The sequence below is a fragment of the Bos indicus genome, chromosome 5, assembly GCF_029378745.1.
Source record: "Bos indicus isolate NIAB-ARS_2022 breed Sahiwal x Tharparkar chromosome 5, NIAB-ARS_B.indTharparkar_mat_pri_1.0, whole genome shotgun sequence".
NCBI lineage: Eukaryota > Metazoa > Chordata > Mammalia > Artiodactyla > Bovidae > Bos > Bos indicus.
The window spans coordinates 60,480,931-60,505,479 of NC_091764.1; the positions used below are offsets into that span (position 1 = coordinate 60,480,931).

The 24,549-nt window shown below is 43.2% G+C and overlaps 1 protein-coding gene and 1 long non-coding RNA gene across 6 annotated transcripts in view; one reads left to right on the forward strand and one right to left on the reverse strand.

Annotated features, from left to right (window-relative positions):
• The first annotated feature begins 1,915 nt into the window (after nucleotides 1–1,915).
• Nucleotides 1,916–24,549, forward strand: part of ELK3 (ETS transcription factor ELK3) — a 70,094-nt gene continuing 47,460 nt past the window's right edge. For 2 of the 5 annotated variants that reach the window (XM_070789563.1, XM_070789564.1), the window contains exon 1: nucleotides 1,917–2,290. The gene's annotated coding sequence lies outside the window, so the exon portion shown is untranslated. Of the gene's footprint in view, nucleotides 2,291–12,978; nucleotides 13,952–24,549 lie in introns of those variants that run through there. The other 3 variants (XM_019961120.2, XM_019961117.2, XM_019961118.2) reach the window with 3 other exon arrangements.
• On the reverse strand, nucleotides 6,337–12,983 carry LOC139183154 (uncharacterized). The gene is made up of 3 exons (XR_011566648.1): nucleotides 12,716–12,983; nucleotides 9,132–9,313; nucleotides 6,337–6,582 (listed from the first exon to the last, which is right to left on the reverse strand). It is a non-coding gene; the product is annotated as an uncharacterized lncRNA (long non-coding RNA).

Consider the following 24,549-nt stretch of genomic DNA (forward strand, 5'->3'; position numbering starts at 1 on the left):
CAGGACTGCCCATGAGTGTTTCAGAAGTGCCTTAGACAAATAAGCATTTCTTCAAAACAAAGCCTAATAAAATCATGTAAATCTCTTGCTTACATAATAGGATTCAACAAAGATTTTTTATGAAGATATATAATAAAAAAGCATGAAAGCCACTAGTTTAAGATACACTCATGCTTTGCTTTGGCATACACTTTTTAGATAACATAGTGCTCTGAATTGTATGTCTGAGATTGGTTCTCTGAGAAGGATAGAAAATGAACATTCCCCTGGTCCCCAGCTGGATCATTCAGAGGTACAGAGTAAGCTCTACTGAGTGATAGAAGCCCACTAGGGATTAAAGCAATAATCTCTAGAGTGGAAAATTATCTGTGGAAAATCTGGGGTGGATAAATAGCCCTCTTCCGCATACCCTCTCCTTCTTCTTTACTCTCCTTCCTTCCCCCAAGCCCCGAACTCTTCATGTTTTCCCACCTCTCTCGGAGGTCTGGTGGGCTACAGCCCCACTTCTCAGAGAACTATCCACGCCAGCCCCAAAGCAAAGGCTGAGGAACCGGACTGTCCTATGGTCAGGTGCTCTGATTGACACTTGGGGGTGGGATCTGGTACTAACTAGAGTAAAATACAACCCTGCCCTTAGAAGCCCACAGTTAGTAAGAGTGAGAGATTCATAAACAAATAGACTTCAGAAAGATTGCAAAAATTAGAAACAAATAAGCAAGTAGGGGAACTCTTAGAAAGCCACCCTTTGGAAAGCACACAGGCCCTGCCACCAGGAAATCTGACTTAATTGGTTTGTGCTGTGCATAGAGATCAATAGTGTTCAAAACAATCCCCAGGTGATTCTAACTTTAGCCTGGGCTGAGAACCATCCCAGACCTTTTGAATCAGGAACTTCTGTGGTGAAGTTAAAACCCGTTTTAACAAGCCCCCTACGTGATGCACACTCTTAAATTTAGGAGACGCGGGTCTGCGCTGCTCAGGAGGGAGAGGCGTGGACAAGGAAGGGGCCAGAAGCTGAGCAGTTGGGGCTGGAGCCCAGGACTGGGGTGGGGGATCCTTCCACCGGCCCCCTCTTCTAAGCCTCAGGGCAGTGGATGAGCTCTCTCGTCAGAGCCTGGCCTGAGCCCTTCGAGGCGGGTGTCCTTATGGGGGAATAGTGTGGTGTGGGGTCCAGTTTTGAGACCACGGAGCCTCCCTCCGAAGCTTCAGTCACTGGGCCCCTGGTCGCTGCTCATTTCCCTCTTAAGTCCCCTTAGCAGGCAGGAAAGGTCGGGCCCGGGGTAGGCCATAGCGAACGGCCAGACAGGGCTCTTCTGGAGAATCCTGGCTTCCAGTTTGTGGCTTCTCATCCTTTTCCCCCAAAGTGGGCCCCCTACTCTGAGCGCTGGCTTTTTTTTTTTTTTTCTCAGACAAAACCCGCGCCTCCTTTTCTGCACATGCAACAAACATCTTCTCCTCCTTAGCAATCACGCCCCCACCCACGATCAAAGTAGCCCTTTAGCCCAGAGCACCGAGACCCCACTCCCGATGCCCCTCGGCCCCACCGCTCTTCCATCCCAGCTGACATTAAACAGCAAGTCCAGCCGCCTCCCCACTTGGGGCCTCCGCGTCCAGACCAACCGGGCAGGGCAAGCCCCTACAGCGGCGCGCAGCGCAGTACCCAGCCCAGGGACCCCCGGTTGGGCGGCGGGGGGAGGTGGTTAGAGGGTGGAGAAGAGGGACCCCCCAGGCCCCGGCCGCCACCCAAGGTCAGCCCCTGAGCGCGCCGGGGCAGCTCCTCCGGGTTTCTGGCCGACTTGCCCGCCCCCCCGTGGGGAGGGGCTGCGGCCACTCGGAGTCGCCAGGGGTCCGGAGGCTCCTCCCCGGGGGTGGCCGAGCAGGAAGCGGGGAGCGCGGCGGGCGGGGGCGCGGGCGCGGTGCGGGGCCCGGGGCGGCGGAGTATGCGCGGGCCTCGGCGGCCAGCCCCGGCGCACAGCCGCGGCCGGGGCGCGCGGCGCGGGGCGGAAAAGCCTGTTTACACAGACTGCACACCGCCTGGGGAATAATGCAGTAAAGGAAGTGAGCCGGCTCGGCCTGACTGCTCCAACTTCCTGCTCTCACACACACCAGAGGGGGAAAAAAAAAAAAGAGGAGCGAGAGAAAGAAAAAAAAAGGGGGGGAAATCAGGATCTCATTACAAGAGCAACAGACCGTCTGCAGACGCCTGTCAGCATGGAAAGTCGGGGGCTTTCGCCCGGTTCCTCCTAGAAATTCCCCCGAAGAAGGATCTTGAAAGCTCCCCCACATCTGGGTAGGTAGTAGGGTTCGTGCCTGTTGCTCGGACACTTGCAAAGTTTCGTGGGGGTTGGTTTGGTTTTTTTTTTTTTTTTTCTTTTCTTTCCTTTCTTCTGTGTGGTTTGGTGGGGGTGGGGCGGGTGGGCACCGCGTAGGAGGCTGCAGGCCGGGGGGCTGCTAGGAGGCCGCTGGGAGTGGGCGCCGCGGGATGTTCCTGCGCCTGGGTCCGCGCGCCGGCCCCGGGGGCTGCGGCCACCCGGCGCGGGCACACCCCGCCCTGGGCTGCGCTGCGAGCCCGGAGGAGGGGGCGCGCCGGAGGAGCGGGGGACGGTGAGACTTGGGGTCCCCGGGAGGATCGGTGACTGGAGCAGGCTGCGTGCCTGGAGACTGGACCACCGCTGACCTTCGAGGGGGGCTGGGACTTCCTCGGGGTTGCATTGGGTACGGATGCTCGGATTCAGGGAGAACAGGGGTGGGGAGGGAAGAGGAGGGCGTGGGGAGCCGAGCGGCGGGGCTGGGGGCCGCGTCCCCTCTGGCTCGGCAGGTGAACCCCAGCCCGGGTCGGCGCCCCAGGCGCACGCCCAACTAGACCTTATAAAGCTGGCAGAGTCATTACTGGACACGGTTTGGGAGGAGGACCCGGCAGGCCGGCGATGGTCTTGGAGCCCGCAGCAGTTTGGGATGGGGCTTTTCAACTTGCAACTGAATGTTGGCCTGTAATGCTACTGTAACTTTAGGGGGTAGCAATCACAATTTTGGACGGTTAAAAGAAAAATCGGAGGTCTGGATTTTTGTTACGTTTTCTGAACCGAATCATCTTGAGGACAAGCTGCAGTTAGGCGGCGGGTGGGGGTGGGAGAAAGAAATGTTATTTCAGAAACTGCAAAAGGGGCTTTTTAGAAGAAGAAGAAAAAAAAAAAAAAAACGAGTGTCGGGAGAGTTTCTGGCTTGTCTGGAAACGGCAAGACTAATTGCCATGCGCTTCCGCTTTGAAACTGGCAGCAGACAGCATCTTGAAAATGACTCACTAGAGGAGCTCACAAAGAAACTGTGGTTTGCTCCTTCTCAGGTTTATATATTTGTGCCTTTTACAGTTTCCTTTGTAGTGTTCGAGGGGTCACCCGCCCCTTCCCCGCCGGCCCCCTCCCACCCTCCCGCTTTTGGAAGCCCCTGGCGGGTCTTTAACTCCCCCAGCACCCCAGCCGGGAGGTGGGGGACGCCGGGGGAGGCTGAGTTGTTTTTGGAGTTGGCTGGGGAGAGGGTTAAAGGGATTCTGCTGCTGCAGGGGGAAAAAGTTCCCTGAATTTTCCACTGGCTGCTGCAGGAAGAGAGCCCCTTTAGTCATTGCTAAGTAATGTCTGCACACACACCAACTAATCTCATTAGGAGTTTCCGCTGCTCAGCACAGGAGGGGTTTTGTGCAGCCACTGTCAGCCGGGGGAGCCCTGCGCTGGAGACCGAGACAAGTTATGGCTTTATTTACTTAGAGGGGCAAGTCGCCCAACGAACCTTTTCAGGGTAGCATCTTAAACTTTGAAGTCATTTTGGATTTTGGGCTTACAAGGTTTTTCTCTCCTAGCTGTCCGTGCGCGCGCGCGCGCGCGCGCGTGTGCGTGTGTGTGTGTGTGTGTGAAGTTTCTGTTACCCAAGCAGCTCAAACACACCCATCCTCTCTCATCTGTGCTTCAGTTGGAGGGGGAGAGGGGGGGTGCGGCGGAGGTGATGAGAAACCGAGCGTGTTCCAGGCAACTGTTAATGAGCTCAAATTGATTTCTGAGTCTTATTGGCAAACAGAATACCCTCTGATCTCTCTCCCTTCTCTCTCTGTGTGTGATACACTTTTATTTGGGAAAGGTCAGTTATGAGTTTCAATTTATGGGGATTATAAAATTACAAATTGTGTTAGGAGGGCTCGCGGGTCAGACAGTTAAGAAGACTGTCCCTAAATGTTTTTAGGGTTTCCAGTAATGATCCTCCCTGCAAAAACCCCTGATGGTCATTCTATGCCAAATATAGCCAAGGCCTTCTGGGCTTTTTTTTTTTTTAACCTTTCAATGTTGGAAATGTGTAGAGTTACTAAAAAGGGTAAATAATTTTAAGGAACCTGATTGCAATTGTGGATCTCCTTTATTGACAAGGACATGCTGCTCTCTTGAGGAGTTTTTAAGGTGTCAGTGTTTCTTTTCTGGTGGCAAAGCATGTCCTGAAAACAACCCAACCAGCCCCACCAGGGTGTGAGTCAGTGGACATGAATACAGGATGTCCCCAACACTGCACCTGGCACAGAGTAGATGCTCAATAAATTGTTGCATTGAAAGCTGTAAGTAGGATAACAGAACTTACAATAAACAGATAAGGAAAAAAGCTTTCCAAAGGCAGCATCATTCTGCAGGATCTATCTGAAGGATAAAGGTTGTAAATATTCTCCTCTGTAGACTACATTTCCTTCAAAACAAAAAGGAGGTCAAGTTCTTTATTCTGATAAGTTATTATTTGGAATGCATGATGTTCATTTATATCAGTTCTCAACTAAGAGTAATTTTGCTTCCCAAGGGATATTTGACAATATCCAGGGACATTTTGGTTGTCATAATCAGAGGGGATACTACTGGCATCTACTGAGTAGAGGTTAGGGATGCTGCTGAACATCCAACAATGCCCAGGATAGCCCATCACAAAGAATTTTCTAGCCCAAAATGTCAGGAGTACCCAGATTGAGAAACTCTTGTTTACGTTAATGATGAAGATGATAACTTTCATATGAATTCATTCAACAAATAGGACATATAAAAATCATCATTGGCACTTTTCTGTCATGTTGAATAACAAAGTAGGCAAGAATTTTCTCTCCCTTTCTCTTTTTGGTTAGTAGTATGTGTGGAACGACATGTAAATAATGATAGTGTGATGGCGTACCTTTGTGAGCTGAGCTAGACCCTCTCTGAAGCTGACTTACCTGGTACTAATGCTGTCTAGACCAGAATGGCAGTAGCCCAGATGGGGGAGAGCAGTGGGTTTTTTTTTTTCAGCCCTATTTTAATTTTGATGTTTGCTAAACATTTATGAAAGACCTTCTCTTATTTAAAAAAAAAAAAGCTTAATAATTCAAACCTGGTAATACGTAATAACTGTAATTGTGAGATCCTAATTGAAATTTATATTTGTAATAACTTTTTAGAACTTGAATCTTTTCCTGAAATCAGTTGTAAAGGGCTTCCAGGCAGTGTATATAAATTAAAGTATTCCATTCTTAGCTGTCAGATACTGGATTTTATGCATCCTGTGCTGCCCGATTATATGTTTATCAGATTCAGAAAACCAACATGGTTGCAAAACATTACCTAAAACCAAACAAACCCAATACACTGAAAAAAAAAATTAAGGATGTGACTTCCTGGAGTAGAGGGTTTTTTTTGTTTGTTTTTTGCTGATGGTGAATTGCTGCTTACTAATTAATGGCTCTGCTCCTTTCTAGTCCCAGGGAATGATTCAGCCATCTTTGTGATTTCTAGACCTGGGGTTCCTCATTAAACTTTAAAAGAAACAAGATTCTCTATCCCTTTTGGGTTTGACCTGACTGTGGGCAGACAGCTTCTGCCCCTAAGGGCCAATACCTACATATACGGATGAGCAGTTGTGGTCATTTGAATGAAGGGCTCCATTTCTGGCAGATGTTTCTGTATGTTTAAGGCAAGATTTTTTCATGTTTTATTATTTGTCTGTAATTCCCTTTTGCCTTCATAGATTGATATATTTGAGGTCACATTAGTATAGCAATATTTTCTAAAGGTTGTTTTTTTCTATTATAAAAATATTAATGTGAATTAGGAAGAGTGAGAAAACCACAAAGAAAAAATAATAAACATCTCCCATAATCCCTGTTAGCACTTCAGTGTATTTTTTTTTCTGATCTTTAAAAATACATACACACATACCCACACATGCACACACAAAATTGTTAATTGGAGTCACACTATACTTTCTGCTTTGTAACTTATTTTCATTAATATATCGTGTAACACAGTTTAATAACTTGTCCTAAGACCAAAATCATCACCTGTAGAGCTTGTATTTATTGATCCAATAAATGTGTTGACTCAACAGTGAATTGACATAATTTCTACATGAACTCGTTCAGTATTTTTGTCTCTGTGGCTCCCAAGTCATGTTCTAAGAATGCTGCCCTCATGAAAGACTGAATTCATATATGCTGTGAAGTTTGGGATTTTGATGAGCTTCTCTGTGATTTAAGGATGAGTCATGATTTGCAGAAGAATATCAAGATGTAGTAACAGGAAGTCCAGGGTGCTACACATCAAAATAGAATGCTCAGTGGTGAAAACAGAGAAACTAGGTTAGACCAGAAATACACCTTGAACTTCTCTAGCTGTAAAGAAGGGAAGAAGGTGCTTCTTGCCCATTGGGTGACTCTTATTCATTAGTGTTTCATTTTATATCAGTAAAGTTTCCGAACTTTGAAGTTGGTATCTTCAGTGAATTTGCAGTTCAAGATTATTATTGCCCGTGACCAATTTGAATTGAGATCATCCAGCTTTTTGGCTGAGACTGTGGCAGTGAGAATGTGAAAATTCTGGTTTTGCCACTTAGAATACAGCCTCAGTAAAGGGAATTATCAGTGTGTGTGTGTGTGTACTGTTTCTTTTTGATTGATACATAATTGATTTATAATAACGAGCTAATTTCAGATGTACAACAATGATTCAATTATGTATATTCTTTTTAAGATTGTTTTCCTTATAGGTTACTACAAAATATTGAGTATAATTCCCTCTGCTGTGCAGTAGGTCCTAATTGGTTATCTGTTTTATATATAGTATCATGTATACATTAATCCCCACCTGCTAATTCATCCCTGCCAAGTCCTCTTTTCCTTTCAGTAACCATTAGTTTGTATTTTTCTGTGTCTGGGGTGCACTGTTAACACATCCTATGGGCCTTCAAAAATGGTAGATAATTCAGTCTTTTATGTAGAAATTTGACTCCTCATCATCCCTACCCACAACCAAAATGAAAATGATTTTCATCCATTACTGGAAACTCAAATATATGTCAGCAATTTAAAAATAAACTTTGAATTGACCTTTTAAATAAGTTGTAATTTGGTTGACTTGCCACTAGGAATTACAGACCACTTTGTGTGTTTTAATTTACAGTTGCTGGAAAGTTATTATTAAATTAGGAATTAAATGGGATTATTTTATAATTGGATGTGAGATTTATTTGCATATTTTTAAAGAAATTAAGATGATAGTTATGCTAATAGATTCTGATTTGAATTGGATTAAAATAAATTTACTCATATACATGCTCTAAAAAGAAGTTCCAAAGCACATAGCATCCAAAGTATTTTCAAAGTTACCATATCTAAGGACAGTTCCTAATTTTCCAAGTATAAATATGGGAGTGATGAGACTGTTTGGTGAGGTTAGGGGTCATTTACTCCAAAAGTAGAATGAATCTGAGACTCTTTGTGTCTTTTTATTTCTTTCACTGATGTATAATTTACATACATGAAATTGCACAGATCTGAAGTGTTACAGTATACACCTATGTAATCCCCACCCTTTACCTCCAAGGAGAGAAATTTCTATCATCTAGAAACATTCCCTGGTTATTTTTTTCATTATATTATGGCAATTTCATGATTCTACCATGTTACTAAACCCCAGAGCTCCAGGATAAAATACTGTAGTATTTTTATTTGATCTGCTTGGTTAAAAAGAAATTGTCAAAACGTGTGGATTTCCTCATCATCCTGTAAGAGGGGAAAAAAAAAATCCCTTCTACACTACTTAGTATCACTTATGCTAACCAACAGTCATATGTATGTTGCAGGAAAAAGTAGATTCCCTTAAAACAAGTTGGGTTTAGAGGCTAACTTGTTAGATCTCCCTGGACGGAGGTTTTCCTGGCCAGAGGATAGAGTGGTTGGAGAGTTAGATCCAAAGTCGTATTTGTGTTGGATTTTTTTTTTTTTTTAGAATAGAGAACTTGAATTCTTCCAGGAGTTATGAAAGTGTAAAGTAAATGTTGGCTGTCATCCCCCAAAAGCTGACTTTGAGAGACAGGCAGCAAGTTTTTGAAACTGTTTGGTGGTGGAAAAAGGGATTCCCCGTAAGTTTCCCTTCAATCCCATTTCTGCCCCTTGTTGAATCAGGATCACCCAAGGGAAGGTGCCAAGCCCCCTTTCCTCCTCCTCTTGAGGTTTGTGACAGGCACCCCTTGTTTTAAAGACCATGACTGCCTCATTCTTGGGGACACCAGTGACTATCTCCAGGTTGGGTACTGAGTAGCCTGGATAAGATTTTGATCACCAGGTTGGGTCCCTGCTCTTTCCTCCTGATCATATTTGAAAATCCTTCCCCCTCGCTGAATCTGAGGGGGTCCACATTTCCCCTCATCCCCTCCAGTCCCTTCCCTGCCCACAAGCTAGAGCAGTCCTTCAAACCCAGTTCCGACCCTGTGGCTCCTCTGCTTATAATCTCCCAGCGGCTGCAGCTGGGATACAGACCAAAAATCTCTAATGTAAGCGACATGCTGTGATTTAGGCCAACTCCACTGGCCTTTCCTCAAGTTCTCAAATGTGTAACGTGCCCTCTGACCACTGGGCCCTTCCAAATGCTCTTCTGTCTTCTGGGAATCCCCTCCTGGTCCTCTGTTCCCATCAACTTCTCTCACTACACTTTTGAGCCAGCATCTGGTCATCTGTCAGGTCTCTGCTCAACCATCCCTTCCCCGGGGAAACCTTTGCCAGTTCTCCAGACCAGATCTCCCCCATCTTCCATCCCTGGCCTTTAGAGCCCTTGTCACCGGATTTACTTGTGTTTTCCTTTTACCTGAATTCTTCCTCTGCAGATTCTTGCTATCCAAGCGCAGGTACCAAACAGTTTCAGATGTTTGTTTCTGGAGCTGGGGTTGATGTTTCTTCTTATTCCTTAATACTCCTTATCCAAAACTCAGGAACCATGTAGATTTGATAGCTGGCTACCCCTTGTTATCTGAAGTCACCATCCAAACCCTGAAATTCATTAGATGCAGAAACTGAGGGATATCTGCACATGAATGTATCAAGATGTATTGCTCATCAGTCTTGCCCAACAGTCTGTAAGCTCCCACTGGGCCTCATCTTTTCTCATCCTTGTATTTATTCCAGCCCTTTGTACAATATGTGACATCCATTGAGTTAAAAGCAACCTGAAGGGGAAAGATTTTGTCAGTATGGCTCTTCTCCCCCCATTTTGCCAGTGAACTTGATATTGCTATTCCTAAATCCAGCTCTTTCTTAGACAGTAAGTTATTTGAATTAATAAGAGGCATATCTCTTGGTTAAACCAAATAGACAGCCAAGAATGTCCTCTATTGAGGATATATTGTTGTCCAGAGTTTTTGTCCAGATTTGCAGCAAAAGTGAATTTATAGAGATCAGGTTAGTGTGTTATCATCTGAGGGGACAAACTTTAGCTCTGTTGTTGATAAGTGTTATACTCAGAGTGCTTGGTTAGCAGTTAGGTAATTTATAAGATAGTACAGCTTGAAAGAATCTCAATGTAAAGTTCTTTCCATATTAAAATGAATCATTCTACAGCAATCATAGTCCTTTATTGAGACTTCAGTTGACCACATTTCCATAGGTTCCTTGGGCTGAGTTCCATAACAGTCGCTGTTAAAAGTGCTTCTTCATGTATACTAAAACCTTTGTGTAGCTTTTGTTTATAACTGCTTATAGTAAATGACATTTCTGATTGAGTTTTAAAATAATAAGACTGCCTGGGTGATGATGAAAGGATGAATAATTAAATACCTAAATTGTTTTCAGTTGAGGGCTAGATCTGCTGCTAATTTCAGCTGGGTTTTGCCGAGGAGTAGTTTGTTGATAGTCAAACCTTGATTAATCAGAAGGTGTAATTAAGCAATATTTTTTTTCTCCCTGCAGTTAATTGTCAGAAGAGAGAGATTATGACAACTAGCACAACAAAACAAGGCCCAGAATTTATTCCGGGATGTGCTCCCACGTAACTGCAGGGTCCCTCTGTAGGAATTAACTGCAGGAATTCTTAAGACGTTTACACCTGTAAGTCCTTGTCATTATCACAATGGTGACACGAGAGCCCAGGAGAATCAGAATGTTCTGTTAGGCAAACGAAAAAGGCTGTAGATGTGAGAACAGTTTCCCAACACTAATAGTTAAGAATATGTCTCTGATTAATAGTGAACTGGAGAGGTAACTTCCTCAGTACCCCTTTACTAGAGCATTGGTATGTGTGTGTGCCTCTGTGGATGGAGCTACAGGAGGAATGCATGAGTCTAAGAGAATGAGACAATACATGGTCTCAGTTTTTGCTCCTTCTCCACAGAGTCCCTCTTCTCATGTGGGATTCAGGCCCCAGTTCTATATAGAGGATTGGCATAAGGGAAAGTTTGCCAGAGCTCTTCATCTCATCCCAAAGAATCATTGCTTTGAGAACTCAAAAGAGCTTGGATTTTTTAATATAATTTTCAGGAGAGAAGAAAGCCCCATATAGAACATACAGGAAGGGACCAAACCACTTAGCATCATTTGAAGACTATGTGGATGCAGCTCCTTGATCTTTTCTGTATGGTCTTACATTTGAAATTCTCTGGATTCTAGACTTCATGAGGGTTTTGGGGAAGCTATTTTTTGCTGACATTCCTGCCTGTTTTTAAAACTCCAGATACTGATCACTTAGACCAGAAGGTGTTGGGTAGTAGAGCATGGCTAGGTTTTTTTTCTTTCTTTCTTTCTTTCTTTCTTTTTAGAAGCATTTTAGGACAAACATCTCCAGATTCTCCCAGTGATATTCTGAGTCAGGGCTGGAAGTAATTAAACCCCAGGTGGAGAGAGAGAGAGAGATGCTGTCCCATGGTGCTGAGTCTCTAGAGGAGGGAAGATTGCCTGTTGGTGAGCCCTCTCCATCTTTGATGGTGGAGGCAAAACCAGAAGCATGGATCATCCAGCCACTTAGCGTTCCTGACTTTGCTTCATTCACTTCTTTAGGTTCTTTAGCACTGATTCTCAATTCTGCATTTGTTATCCTTAGATGCAGAGTAATTTTGAAGAGTGTTAAACAATTTCCTAAAGTGAATTACTTTCATTACAGAAGTATATGCTATTAAAAGATGTCTTAAAGCAAACCGAATGACCCAAGAGTACTTGGGGCTCCCAGAAGCTCAGCATCACTGCTCCCCAGAGTTTTGACCTGCTTTGATTTAAGTCAGAACTGAACCACAAGAACAGCACCCTCCTCCAGGCTTTGCCACATCCTTTGTTTTTTTTTTTAACCTAAATATTGTACATGCTGTGTGTGCTCAGTCACTTTAGTCATGTCCGACTTTTTGCGACCCTATGGACTATAGCCTGCCAGGCTCCTCTCTCCATGGGATTCTTCAGGCAAGAATACTGGAGTGGGTTGCCATGCTCTCCTCCAGGGAATCTTTCCAACCCCAGGATTGAACCCAAGTCTCCTGTGTGTCCTGTATTGCAGGCGAATTCTTTACCCACTGAGCCACCTAGATATTAAGACTTACCAATTTGTCTTTAGGAAAACAGAGACTTTCAGACCTTGATGGAGAAGATCGTATATGTACCAAATGCTTCAAATACAGAAAGGGTGATTTTCTTTAGCAAAGGGAAAAGATCATCTAAAGTTGAAGCTGGCACTTATTTTGTGCAATTAATATATTTGTGTGGAACAATTACTGGAAGAGTAAGCAGAGGAACAAGTCATATGTGACATGTAAGAACAGGGCTAACCCGACTTGGTGGATGGCAGGTGCCCACGTGGGAATTAAGGTGTGTGAGGAGGCTTTTTGGCACACTGATGTTGGATGCTGATGCCGCCAACAACGGTTCTCCTGTTGGATGCTTTTGTTGGTTTCTTAAAGGAAACGTGTGCACATCAGCCTGACACGAATGAATGAACTCTCAGTCTTCCACTTGATGACAGTTTCATTGTTATTTTGTTCATTTATTCATTGCAGTTTGGGGGTTAATAAACAGATTTCAAGTATAACGCCTTGGAGAAGATTAGTTTTGAAATCACACATTATCTGTTTTTGCAACATAAAAAAAAAAGATACAAATAATAATACTCAACAGAAACACCAAGATATTTTAAATGTGTTCCACTTTCTACAGTTTATCTACAAGTCAGGCTAGATTTTTGAAATGGACGTTCTCTCAAACAATGAGATGCCTTTTGCTTGCCATTTTACCTTCATGCTGTTGTAGTTTTGCTTCGTGTTAAAAAGAACTTTATTAGCAGTTATTTGAATTTAGACGAAACTCTGCATTTTGGTACCATACTTGTCATATATAGCTACACTTGATATCTCTACAAAAATGTGGGAGAGAATTATGCATATGGAGACAGTAAAGCTATATATAAAAGTGAGACTCTACCTTCATGACTTTAGACGCAGCTAAAATCCCCCACAGATGTCCACCACATGAGCAGGTGATGATATTTTGAAGACTGCAGAGTCACTGTTTTTTATAGATCCCTTCCAATGTGAACATATTATCATACCAGATTTATGTATAAATGTTGAGGCCGAGAATTTGCATTTTCTAAACCATGCCAAGCATTTTGTCAAGAAGAGCACTCGAGAAGTAGTGATGCTCAAGTAAGCGTGGATCTTTGCTTAGGTAGCCACCCCTGGAAGGCAGGTCTTTTGTGCTTCTCCAGAATCCCTAAAGATGATGTCACAAATACCAGGAACTTGTCACTATTTTTGTAACAGTACTATATATAGTAAGGCCCCCAAAACTAGCTAATGTTAGTCAATATATCCCAGCCAAATTTTGACATTTTCACAAACCAGCACATTTTGTGAAATGTTACACTTCAGAAAAAGGAAAGGGGAAAGGTTTATATTTATATTATTATTAGCCATTTGTAAACAGTTCAAAAATGCTGTAACATTTCTAACACCGATCATATACTTATAAACAATGTCAAGATCAGCTAACTAATATCATTTTCTATTTTTAGAAGACATGGAAAATGGTTTTGGTGGACTTATTCCAGGAAAAGGGAAAGATAACTTTACTAGGAGTGTTGGTGACCATTTTTCTTTTAGTGATATAGGCATTCAGATATGATTGAAGAAATGATGCTTTTTTTAAAAAAAAAACCTTTATTTGGAGTATAATTGCTTTGCAATGTGGTGGTATTTTCTGCTGTACAGCAAAATGAATCAGCCATACGTATACATAGATCCTCTCTTTTTTGGGTTTTTATGGAGAACAGTGTGGAGGTTCCTTTAAAAAATTAAAAATAGAACTATCATGATCCAACAATCCCGCTCCTGGGCATATACCCGGGGGAAACCATTCCAAAGGATACATTCACCCTAATGTTTATTGCAGCACTATTTACAATAGCCAGGACATGGAGGAAATGATACTTTGATTATTTTAAGTTCCGTAGAGAAGACAAGAGAGTTTCCAGTGTCTCTGGGAAGGCCACAGCTCTCTCCCTCTCCTGGCCGATGCCAGGGCTCTCTGGGAAGGAAAGCTGGAAGGAGAGGGTCAAGGGTCCCTTTTGCTCCATCCTGTTCCCAAGATCAGGAGCCTGATGTGTCATGCGTGCATGAGAAGCAGTCGCTGGCCAAGAGACGTGTTCAGATGATGGTGGTAAGTGGAATTGAGATGGACTGAAATGATCTGTGGGAGGTTTTGGTCAGACAGAGGAGCAGAAGCAGTGGTCACCATGAAGAGAGTTTGAGGGACTGGAGATCAGGGCCACAAGGGAAGGGGAAGCTCTGAGCCTTTCCCCCGTCGGGGGGAAGCGAGGGAGGTTGAAATGCCTGCAGATGTTGGAGGTGGCCCAGACTGAGTGCATTCAGACCAGGGAAAGGGGAAGATGCACAGATGGTTACCTTTCTACCAGGAAATGCCCGACCCTGCAGCTGGACGGGGACACCGAGCACAGCTGTGCAGATTTCCTGGTCCCCAGCGTCCCTTGGGAGGCCTTCTGCAAGGAAGGGATGGTGTCGCAGGCCACTCCTGACCCCATCCGGGACTCCTTCCTCCCTGGCCCTAGTGTCGGCCCTGTGTTGTGTGTGTGTGTGTGTGTGTGTGTGTGTGTGTGTGTGTGTGTGTGTGTATGTATACATGTGTGAGAGAGACCAGGCAGATGTGATGTTGATCATTTGTGTGGGTGCATTGAAGGAATGGCCTGAGGACCAAGGACACAATTTTTAAGCAAAATATTGCTGGTCACCATTGATGGGAAAAGCGTACTGTCCAGAGTTCTAATTAGCAGAGTTTATAACATGACTTTTGTTTAATTCAACATGTTTTCTCCCCCCGCCCCACCCCCCGCCGCCCCTTTTTTTCTCTCTTATGTTTCCACTGGGTGGTGCTGCAGGAATTCCTACCTTTTGCCTTGAATCTACCCTTCCCAGAAAGACGCCTCTAAAGCATAATAGGAGGAAGTCAGTCCTGATTTAGAAAGATTTTACAGTTTCAACACAATAGTGGAGTTTGGAGGATGCTCTGGCAGGAAATGTCTCAGTTTCTGGATGTGGAAAAACCACCATCATGTTGTATCATGCAGAAGTGTTCTGACTGCACTCTGTATATCCTTGTGGAGTGTATACGCAACTTACTATTTAGCACAGAGGAGCTTTCAACTTTACCTGAAAGGTTATAGTTTCATCCTAGTAGAAGTGGCATGTGAGATTTCCTTTGTTTTTGATTTTTGTAAAAGTAGGTAACTAAACATTTTCTGCCTTCTACATAGTTCACAAATTAAAAGAAAATATATCTCTCTGAAGGCTTTATTTGAAGCTGAAGGTATTCCATTTTTATTTTAAAGATCATTTAGATAGCATATTGATCAAAAGGATATCTTAGATTTTTACTTTTGAAATACTCTTCATCAAAGAAAAGTAGTTTGTAGTTTGCTAACCCTGTATGGAGCAGGGTTAGGGTTGTTCTTACTTAAAAAGTTGAAACAGAGAAATTAACATTCTTCCCTGACATCATGCAACTCCTCAAGGCCATGACTATGATCAGAATTTATATGTTCTGACATCCAGTGTTTCTCCTTGCACACAGGATTAAATTTTATTAACAGTACAGAAATTTAGGGAAAAGATTTTTCCATTCAAAGGCCTATGAAATATAAGAATCAGGGGGTAGTGAGGAAGAAAAGTACCCACTGGAAATTAGGGAGCTCGTTAAATTGAAGCTCAAACTTAAGAACACTTAGCAAGGTTTTAAGTAAGTTTTACTCAATGCAAAACACCTTTTTTATTTTATATGCATGTCATGAGACACCATGAGATCCCACGTATTGCTTTCTTAGAACCTGAAACAGGGATTCCCCAGAGATGTTGGTTTTTAAAGAAAGTATTTTTAGCCTCTGCTGGGTGCTCACCAAGTCTGGTAGGTCACATCTTTTTAGTGGGGTCCCCAGCCTGCCCCTATTCTCAGTGATGTGTTTCTCATGAGTCATATCATTGTTAAATGAAATGCATGCAGGTTTGGGGCTCTGCTTGGGGGGCAGGTGAGATCACCTACCTTTCATTTCCCATGTTCCTCCTGATCCACCATCTAGCGCGTGCGTACACACCAAACGGGAGGATGTCTTTCCTACTGAGAAAGAACTAGATAATAGAAGGCACAGCTTCTTATCATCAAGAAGCAACTTTGGTTATTTAGCATTGGATGAAGCTGCCGTGTATTGAAACCAATAGTAGATGTTTTAAAAAAGGGGAACTTTTTTTTTGTATGTTTTTAAATGATGGGATGGGTTCAAACTTTCTTAGAACCAGTTGGAACAACTGGAGTTACAGAAGCAAAACCAGAAATGAACAAGGAAACTTCTTGATTTGATGTCTCATGGGAATGTTAACTATATTTCCTTCTGTGTTAAAATGGGGCGTTTCTCTTAGTAGCTATAAGGTGTGCATATAAGAAATAAAACCTCTGCTGGGAGAACTGTGTGTGGTGATTAAGAAGCTGGACTCAGAATCCAGGTGCACCTGGATCCAAGTCTCTGTTTTCTCATAATACTCCTGTGGCTGGAGCATCTTATTCTACCTCATTAAATCATGGGTATCCAATTTAGACAACGTAGTAAATGCATAGTAAATGCTCATCACATGCTAACATTAAAAAAAATTCCTCTTTAAAGAAGAAATTGTGGTTTTTTTTTGTAGAAGCCCTATTCTTGAAAATTCCATGGACACAGTATTGCTGGTGGTGGGGAAAGATATAGCTAACATTTCCTTTAGAATGGGGCTCTCTGAGATTTATAAATTATCTTTAGGATCTAAATATATCTTTTTTCCCCCACTAGAGAATGTTAGATTCTCAAAAAGAGTCCATAGACCAAACACAGGAGGAAGATACTGCCCTGGAGATGAGTGTGTGTATGTGTGTGTGTGTGTATCTCTTCTCTCAGTATATTAACAATCGTATGTTTTAGGTTGACTATAAGAGATTGCTGGTATTTGACTATTTTCAACCCATGAAAACAATATCATATGGTTCAACCTAATAGCTGTATGGTTAAGAACATAATTTGAAATAGCATCATAATGAGAAGTTATAATGAGGGATGATTATAATTTATTTTCATATGTTACTTATCAAAGCCTCAAAAGTCAGAATTCATCTGACAGCCTTGGACTGCTAGTAATCATCCTGATATACAACAACTTCTGCTGTGTACAGTACTATCCAGCGGTCTTAAATTTTCACTGGGGACTTAGTGGTAGTTTGATCACCTTGAATGAATCATTTTTCTAGCTCCATATGACTTTTGATCCAAATGACTACTGTTAGGAGAATTTGCTTAGTACTTTTTTTCCATGTTGAATTCATACGGTTAATTACTCTGGGGAAGGGAAAAAAGTCTCAGTGAGTTTCCTTGGGCAATAAGCATAGCAGTGTTCTTTCAGAAAGCAGAGTTTGGCCGTTGTGTTGAGGGTTAAAACAGAGCTGACACACAGGCAAAATGAAACCAGAGCTGCAATTACAAAGTGGGACAGATGTAGGAGGCCAGGTTTCCTGTGGCCCATTTTCCAGTTTCCTGCCTACAACCTGCAGAAGAGGAAGCTGAATGTTACCAAGTATGAGAGCTGGAGGGAGATGTGCTTCAAGCCAGAATTAAGATCCTCGAAAACAACGCAGACAACAAACACAATTGCAAAGAAAGCGAAGGTTCAGGTTTTAGTCCAAAAGTGTCCGGGAAGGAGCAATTCATCTGTTTAAAGAAAAGGCATTGTCAGCAGAGCCTGGGCTTTGTGAGACTCTATGGAGGGACCTGGGGAGGGACCCAGGTTGTGGGAACCTCTGATTTTTTATAGCCCTACTTATCTTTCAAGATGTGGTCTGGTTTTTTAATACTGTTGGTTACCTGAAAAGATTTTCTCTTCAGTGCCCAGGACTTCTGAGTCTGTTTTTTGGGGCATGTTGATATACAAGGGAGGTAGATGTGGTTAACCAATTGGCTATAATGAGCTACAGCCTCACTTTGGGAGGGTTGGGTGACCAGTTGGCCACTTTGATCTAGCAGGCTTGTGTTCCCTTAACTGCCCAATAAAATTATGTCTAATGTTTTCAAAGAAGAGATTAAATGGAGATGTGTATATATGTGGGGGACTAAAGATCATACACTATTTGTGTGGCTACCTGATTGTAAGCCATGTGGGGACATGCCGGAGAAGTGGGCAAGTCCATCTTTCTTCCAAGAAAAAAGGAGAAAAATAAAATTCTTCTATGTCTGGGCTCTTTAGCAGGTGATAGAAGAGTCTCTGAAATCAGATATTACAGTCCCTATCTTAAGGGGAAAGAAAGTGAGATTCATGATACTTTTTTATTGAATGCCCATTGTTTACCAGGTGCTGTGCTGGAATTGCTGGATGACACTGATGTAGTGACTATCATTGTTCGGTTGCTCAGTCATGTCCAACTCTCTTGTGAGACGTGGACTGGAGCCCACCAAGCTCCTCTGTCCATGGCATTTCCCAGGCGAGAATACTGGAGTGGGTTGCCATATCCTTCTCCAGGGGATCTGATGGCCAACAAGAAATAGCTCCATCGGTGGGAGGCTTGTTCAAGGCTTCACAGAAGGCACGGATGCAGGCAGCATGTAAGCCCCGGGGAAGGCTCACGATGTACGGGGCACTGTGCTGAGCTTTTTCTATACACCATCTCATTCAGATCAACCCATTTGTTTCTTTCAGGTGCAGAGAAATAGGTGGGTGCTTCTGGGACAGCCAGTTATTCTATTTATTTATTTTTTAACCCTGTGGATTGATCACCATCTCTTCTGGCACAGGAAGAACAAACTCAGTACCAGGAATATTAGGAAGTTTGGAGATCTTGCCAAATTTAGAGACCCAAGTGGTATCCATCCATGCCAGGCAACCTAGAGTGAGAACAGGCCCTTTCTTATCTGCATGTGGGCCTAGTCTGAAAATGTGGGGTGAGCTAGGACTGGATGTGCAGTGGTGGGGCTGGGTGGGGTAGGAAATGATGGGACACGGCTTGAATATACAAATGCGGCAGAAAGTAGAATGGCTGGAACCTACTTTCCCAGCTGGAGTTAATGTAGCCATCCATTTACTTTTCCAAAGGAAATTCACCCTATAAAAGTCGCCAACAAACCAACTGAGTTGCTTCCCATATATCCACAGACAACACAGAGTTGTTCAGAAGGAAAGAGGAATGGATTATCTGCACAGTAAACAGCAGGTGTTGTTATTATAGTGGCTATCAGTGACTTCCCCAGAAAAAAATCTTTCTCTGTGCTCAGAATGATTTGAAAAACGCTGTGAACTGTAAAAGGTATTTAAAAAAAAAAGGCGGAGCGATGACTGCTTTCCCTCTTTTCTTGCTCACTCTGCTCTTTAAGGGGCCCCTCCTAGGTGGTGCTAGTGTCAATGCAGGAGACCTGGGTTCTGTCCCTGGGTCGGGAAAACCCCCTGGAGGAGGGCACGGCAGCCTACTCCAGTATTCTTGTCTGGAGAATCCCATGGACAGAGGAGCCTGGTAGGCTATAGAGTTATAAAGAGTTGTACATGACTGAAGGGACTTAGCTCACACACACTACTCTTAAAGCACGGACAATCTGCAGATAGTCACAGAATGAATGAGAATATAAACATTTTTAATAAATAAAAAAAGCCTCAAGGGACATGAATTTAGTCTCGCAGATTAGCATTTTTTTGCATACAGTGGTTGACAAGAATTAAAATGTCTTTTGAAAATACATGTCAATAATCTTAGTTTCACCTTCTCAAAAATAATATAAAAAAGACTTCCATTTGTGTTGCTCAGTTACCAAATATTAATCCTTATTTACTTAATGCCCTAAAATTATTCTGTGCCAAGTTACTGCTGACCTCAAATAGGACAAATTGTTGTTTTCCAGTTCCCTGCCTTAAATACAGGTTTTTGTTTTTGTTTTAATGGAATGGTTTCTGACATTTCTCTACAGAAACACTTAGTAGATATTCTGGGCAGAGGAATTGAAATTCAGAGAATTTTCGGTACTGAGTGTTGAAGTTTCGTCCTGACTTCTCTAACTGTGCAAGTTTTAACAAGTAAAAAGATGTGAACTTGCTGAACACCTACTTTGTTTATTTCTTTCACCGGAGTTTTTCTCTTTTCCTTGGGCTCTCTCATTTATAACTGGTTTTTTCTAAGTTGGCTAAAAGTTCTCTAGTTCCTACAATATATAAGCTTTACAAAGACGATTTTTCTGAACTCTCTAAACTCCAACTCAGGGTAGCTTAAAAAAATGAAACTAGAAACATGCAAAGAGAAGCGTTAGGTTGCCACAGATAGGAAGAAGAGCAAATAAGAGGGTATTTCAGCTTCCAAGAGTGGAAGCAGAAACCTCAGGCTTTGCTTACAGATTCGGTGCAGCTCTGTCTCACGTTAGGATGTTTGGCGCCACCTTGTGGCCGAATGACTGCCATCAAGGAGAGGAGCACAGCTTCTCAGGAGGAGGCAGCCTGAGAAGGAGTGGGGGCAGGGCTAAATTTTGGGAGGTGTGGTGCTGAAGCTTAGAACAATTTGCAGAAATCCTCTTTGTACAGACCCCCACAAATTATAAATACAAAATCACTCGAGCCCCTAGACTTGTGCAAAGTGATGGTCCCTGAGGCATTAGCTTCACCAGGAGCCCTCTGGTGCAGGGTGACAAGGTGATGCTGGTGGTCATGGGTTGGGATGGACTCTCCTGGCAGCCTGGCTGCTGCTGGAGGCTTGGTGGTGTTTGAAGGAGCACAGTAACCTCTGCTACTGGATGGACTTAGCTATTATTTTGCTTGAGGTATAGTTGATTTACAACATTAGTTTCCAGTGTACAGCAGAGTGATTAAACATTTCATAGGTTAAACTCCATTTGTAGTTATTATGAAATATTGGCTATATTACCTGTGCTGTACAACCCATCCTTGTAGCTCATTTGTTTTACTGACGGTTGTTCAGCAGTCAGTTGCGATTCTGGGGCTTCCATGAGAGGGAGTAGGTCCATGTCCTTCTACTCCACTACCTTGTCTCCGCCCCATGCTTATTTAATGCACAGTAGTCTGTGGTCCTATCTTATCCCTTCCTCCTTGCCCCTCCCTATTGGTAACCACTGGTTTCTACCTATGGGTCTTGGGTGGGCTTTGTTTTTCAGGCATGTGTTGGAGGTTGTCTCTGGGCAGGTTACATGGCCGTCTCATCCAGGACTCCACACTGATTCTTGCTTTGGACTTGAGCCATCACTGGCTGCTTCCACCCCTGCCCTGCCTATGGTGCAGAACTTCTGCCTCTCTCCTTTTTATTTCAGTTCAGTTGCTTAGTTGTGTCCAACTCTTTGCAACCCCAGGAACTGCAGCATGCCAGGTCTCCTTGTTCATCACCGACTCCTGGAGTTTACTCAAACTCATGTCCATAGAGTCGGTGATGCCATCCAACCATCTCATCCTCTCTCATACCCTTCTCCTCCCGCCTTCTATCTTTCCCAGCATCAGGGTCTTTTCAAATGTGTCAGTTCTTCGCATCAGGTGGCCAAAGTATTGGAATTTCAGCTTCAGCGTCAGTCCTTACAATGAAATTCAGGATTGATCTCCTTCAGAATGGACTGGTTGAATCTCCCTGCAGTCCAAGGGGACTCTCAAGAGTCTTCTCCAATACCACAGTTCAAAAGCATCAATTCTTTGGTGCTCAGGTTTCCTTATAGTCCAACTCTCGCATCCATACATGACTACTGGAAAAACCATAGCTTTGACTAGATGGACCTTTGTTGGCAAAGAATGTCTCTGCTTTTTAATGTGCTGTCTAGGTTGGTCATAACTTTTCTTCTAAGGAGCAAATGTCTTAATTTCATGGCCACAGTCACCATCTGCAGTGATTTTGGAGCCCCCCAAAATAAAGTCTGTCACTGTTTCCATTGTTTCCCCATCTATTTGCCATGAAGTGATGGGACCAGATGACACGATTTTAGTTTTCTGAATGTTGAGTTTTAAGCCAGCTTTTTCACTCTCCTCTTTCACTTTCATCAAGAAGCTCTTTAGTTCTTCTTCACTTTCTGCCATAAGGGTGGTGTCATCTGCATATCTGAGGTTATTGATATTTCTCCCGGCAATCTTGATTACAGCTTGTGCTTCATCCAGCCCAGCGTTTCTCATGATGTACTCTTATTCTTTCCTCTTACCTTTTTCTTTTTGAAGGTGAAAGAGTGATCTTTTCTTGCCTTCCACCCCCTAGAACTTCAAATGCTCTCCTACGGCAAGACTTTCTCCTGATGACACAACTCCATGAATTATACATCTGTACCAGAACCTGGTTTTTATGACCCAACAGAAGCTAAATGTTAACAAGGAAAGGGGAGAAATCACGGGCGTGGTCCTCTGAACAGAACTCTAGCTCTACGCTTTTGAAGGAGGGGTGTTGATCAAATCCTCTCACCCTTTTCAGATTTTGCGCACCCTTTTGTTCAAGGGTCTGCTCAAGCTTAGTCCTCTAGCAAGCCTTCTCCAGTAGCCTGCTCCCAGTCCTGATCCTGATGCGAGTTCCTTGCTCTTGGTGGGAGGCAGTGTAACAGTGGTTAAGGGCACAGACTGAGGCCTGTACTAACCTCAGTCTTACTCATTCATTTATTTGACAAAGTGGGCAGAGGGAGGCACCATCGGTGACGAGAGTGATCAGTATATTCAGTCTATAGCCTCCTTCTCTTTGAGACTCCCTCCAGATGAAAGAGTGAATCAAGGATACTATTTGTGTTCTTTAAAGACAAAAAGAGTTGAAAACACAGAATGAGGGTGGAAAGTGACTGCTCAGAGTCTGCCTAAATGTCCCTCCCTCCCTCTCTGTGCCACGGACAAGCTTTTCACGCTTGGTCCGCCTCCACCGTGAGCAGCCCGGGGAATGCTCCCCAGTTGGGCTCCGTCTTCACAGGCAGTGTCATCATGGCTGCCCCTTGGATCGTCGTTTTAGAGCCCTTCTTCTACCTCTTTTGGAGCCAATGGTTCTTGTCTCCTTAACTCCCTTCCCTGCTCCAGGGGCACAAGATAGATCAAGGCAGAACTAGTCCCAAGGGAGGTGTGAACACCCAAGGGCTGTCTTTGCTAGAGAAACAACTTGGAAGCTTCAGGATAAGCATTTTACACCAGGGTTTCTTAAGCTGAAGGCAGCAGACATGTGTTCAGGGATCTGAGTTTTCTGCCAGAAGTTTTGAAAATCTGTTTTTTGACTTTTAAAAATATTGACATATAGTTGATTAATAATGTGTTAGTTTCAGGTACACAACAATGATTCATTATATGTATATTCTTTTTCAGATTCTTTTCCATTATAGATTATTACAAGATAGTGAATATAGTTCCCTGTGCTATACAGTAGGTCTTTGTTATTTATTTTATATATAGTAGTGTGTATCTGTTGATGTTTTTTCATCTTTTGATGATAGTCTTTTTAAAAACCCACATAAACATATTCTGCTGCTGCTGCTGCTAAGTCACTTCAGTCGTGTCTGAATCTGGGACACCCCATAGATGGCAGCCCACTAGGCTGCCCCGTCCCTGGGATTCTCCAGGCAAGAACACTGGAGTGGGTTGCCATTTCCTTCTCCAGTGCATGAAAGTGAAAAGTGAAAGTGAAGTCGCTCAGTCGTGTTCGACCCCTAGCGACCCCATGGACTGCAGCCCACCAGCCTCCTCCGTCCATGAGATTCTCCAGGCAAGAGTACTGGAGTGGGGTGCCATTGCCTTCTCCGAAACATATTCTAGGTCACCTTATAAACAACAGTCACCAAAGAGCTGGAAGATTCTTCCTGGATATCAGTGCCTATTGTGGAATCATTGCCTAATGAACAAAGAACCGAGATGGATATAGTATCTAAATGATGCCTTTGAGCTAGGTGAAGGCCAAATATCCTCACAACATGATTTATGAAGAAGTGTCTGTTGCTTAAAAAATAATAGTAAACTTTGGAATAACACTATGTACCAAGTGTAGTTCGAGTGCGTTCTTAGTAACTCATGTAATCCTTACAACAGCCCTATAAGGGAGACACTTTTATCATCATCATCTCCATTTTCCTTATGAGGTCATTGAGGCACAGAAAGGTTAAGTAACTTAACCAAAGTCCCACAGCCAAATAGGACTGGTACTTAGATTTGAACCCAGATAGTCTGGCTCTGAATCTGCTCTTCCTCACTGTGTAGCCTTCTAAGTAGACAGAAGCAGTTCACCCTCTCATCTGCTGCAAGTTGTAGAAAATAATTATGCTTCCACAAAAAACTGTGCATTGTCTAGACTCTAATCTCCTCTGGAGGATGTGATTCTGGCTTTATGGAAGGTATTTTACAATCTACTAATTAGAGATAGCTGATAACAAAAATAATTATTGTCTGTAGGTATGCAAATTCTCTCCTGTCTTGTAGAGTTCAGTTGACTCCCCTGTCACCCCTGTTTGTGCATTCATTTCAGTATTCCTAATTTATAAATGCCTTTATTATTCAGATTCTTTTTTGAACTTGTTAGAACACCTGCCAAGTTCCCTGGTTGACTAATGAGTGAAATAAAATCTTTAACATGTCTTCATTTTATATCTGTAGGAGAGCCACGATTTTAACCCATTTTGAAAATTATTTTTTAACAAAGGTATTTCTCAGTTCTTAGCTTCTCAATCAGGCCTTCCATGACCTTCTGCTCACACACCCCAGGCTCCCACCTCCTTAACCTGCTCTGGTTGCCTTTCCCTGTAACACTGTTTTTCC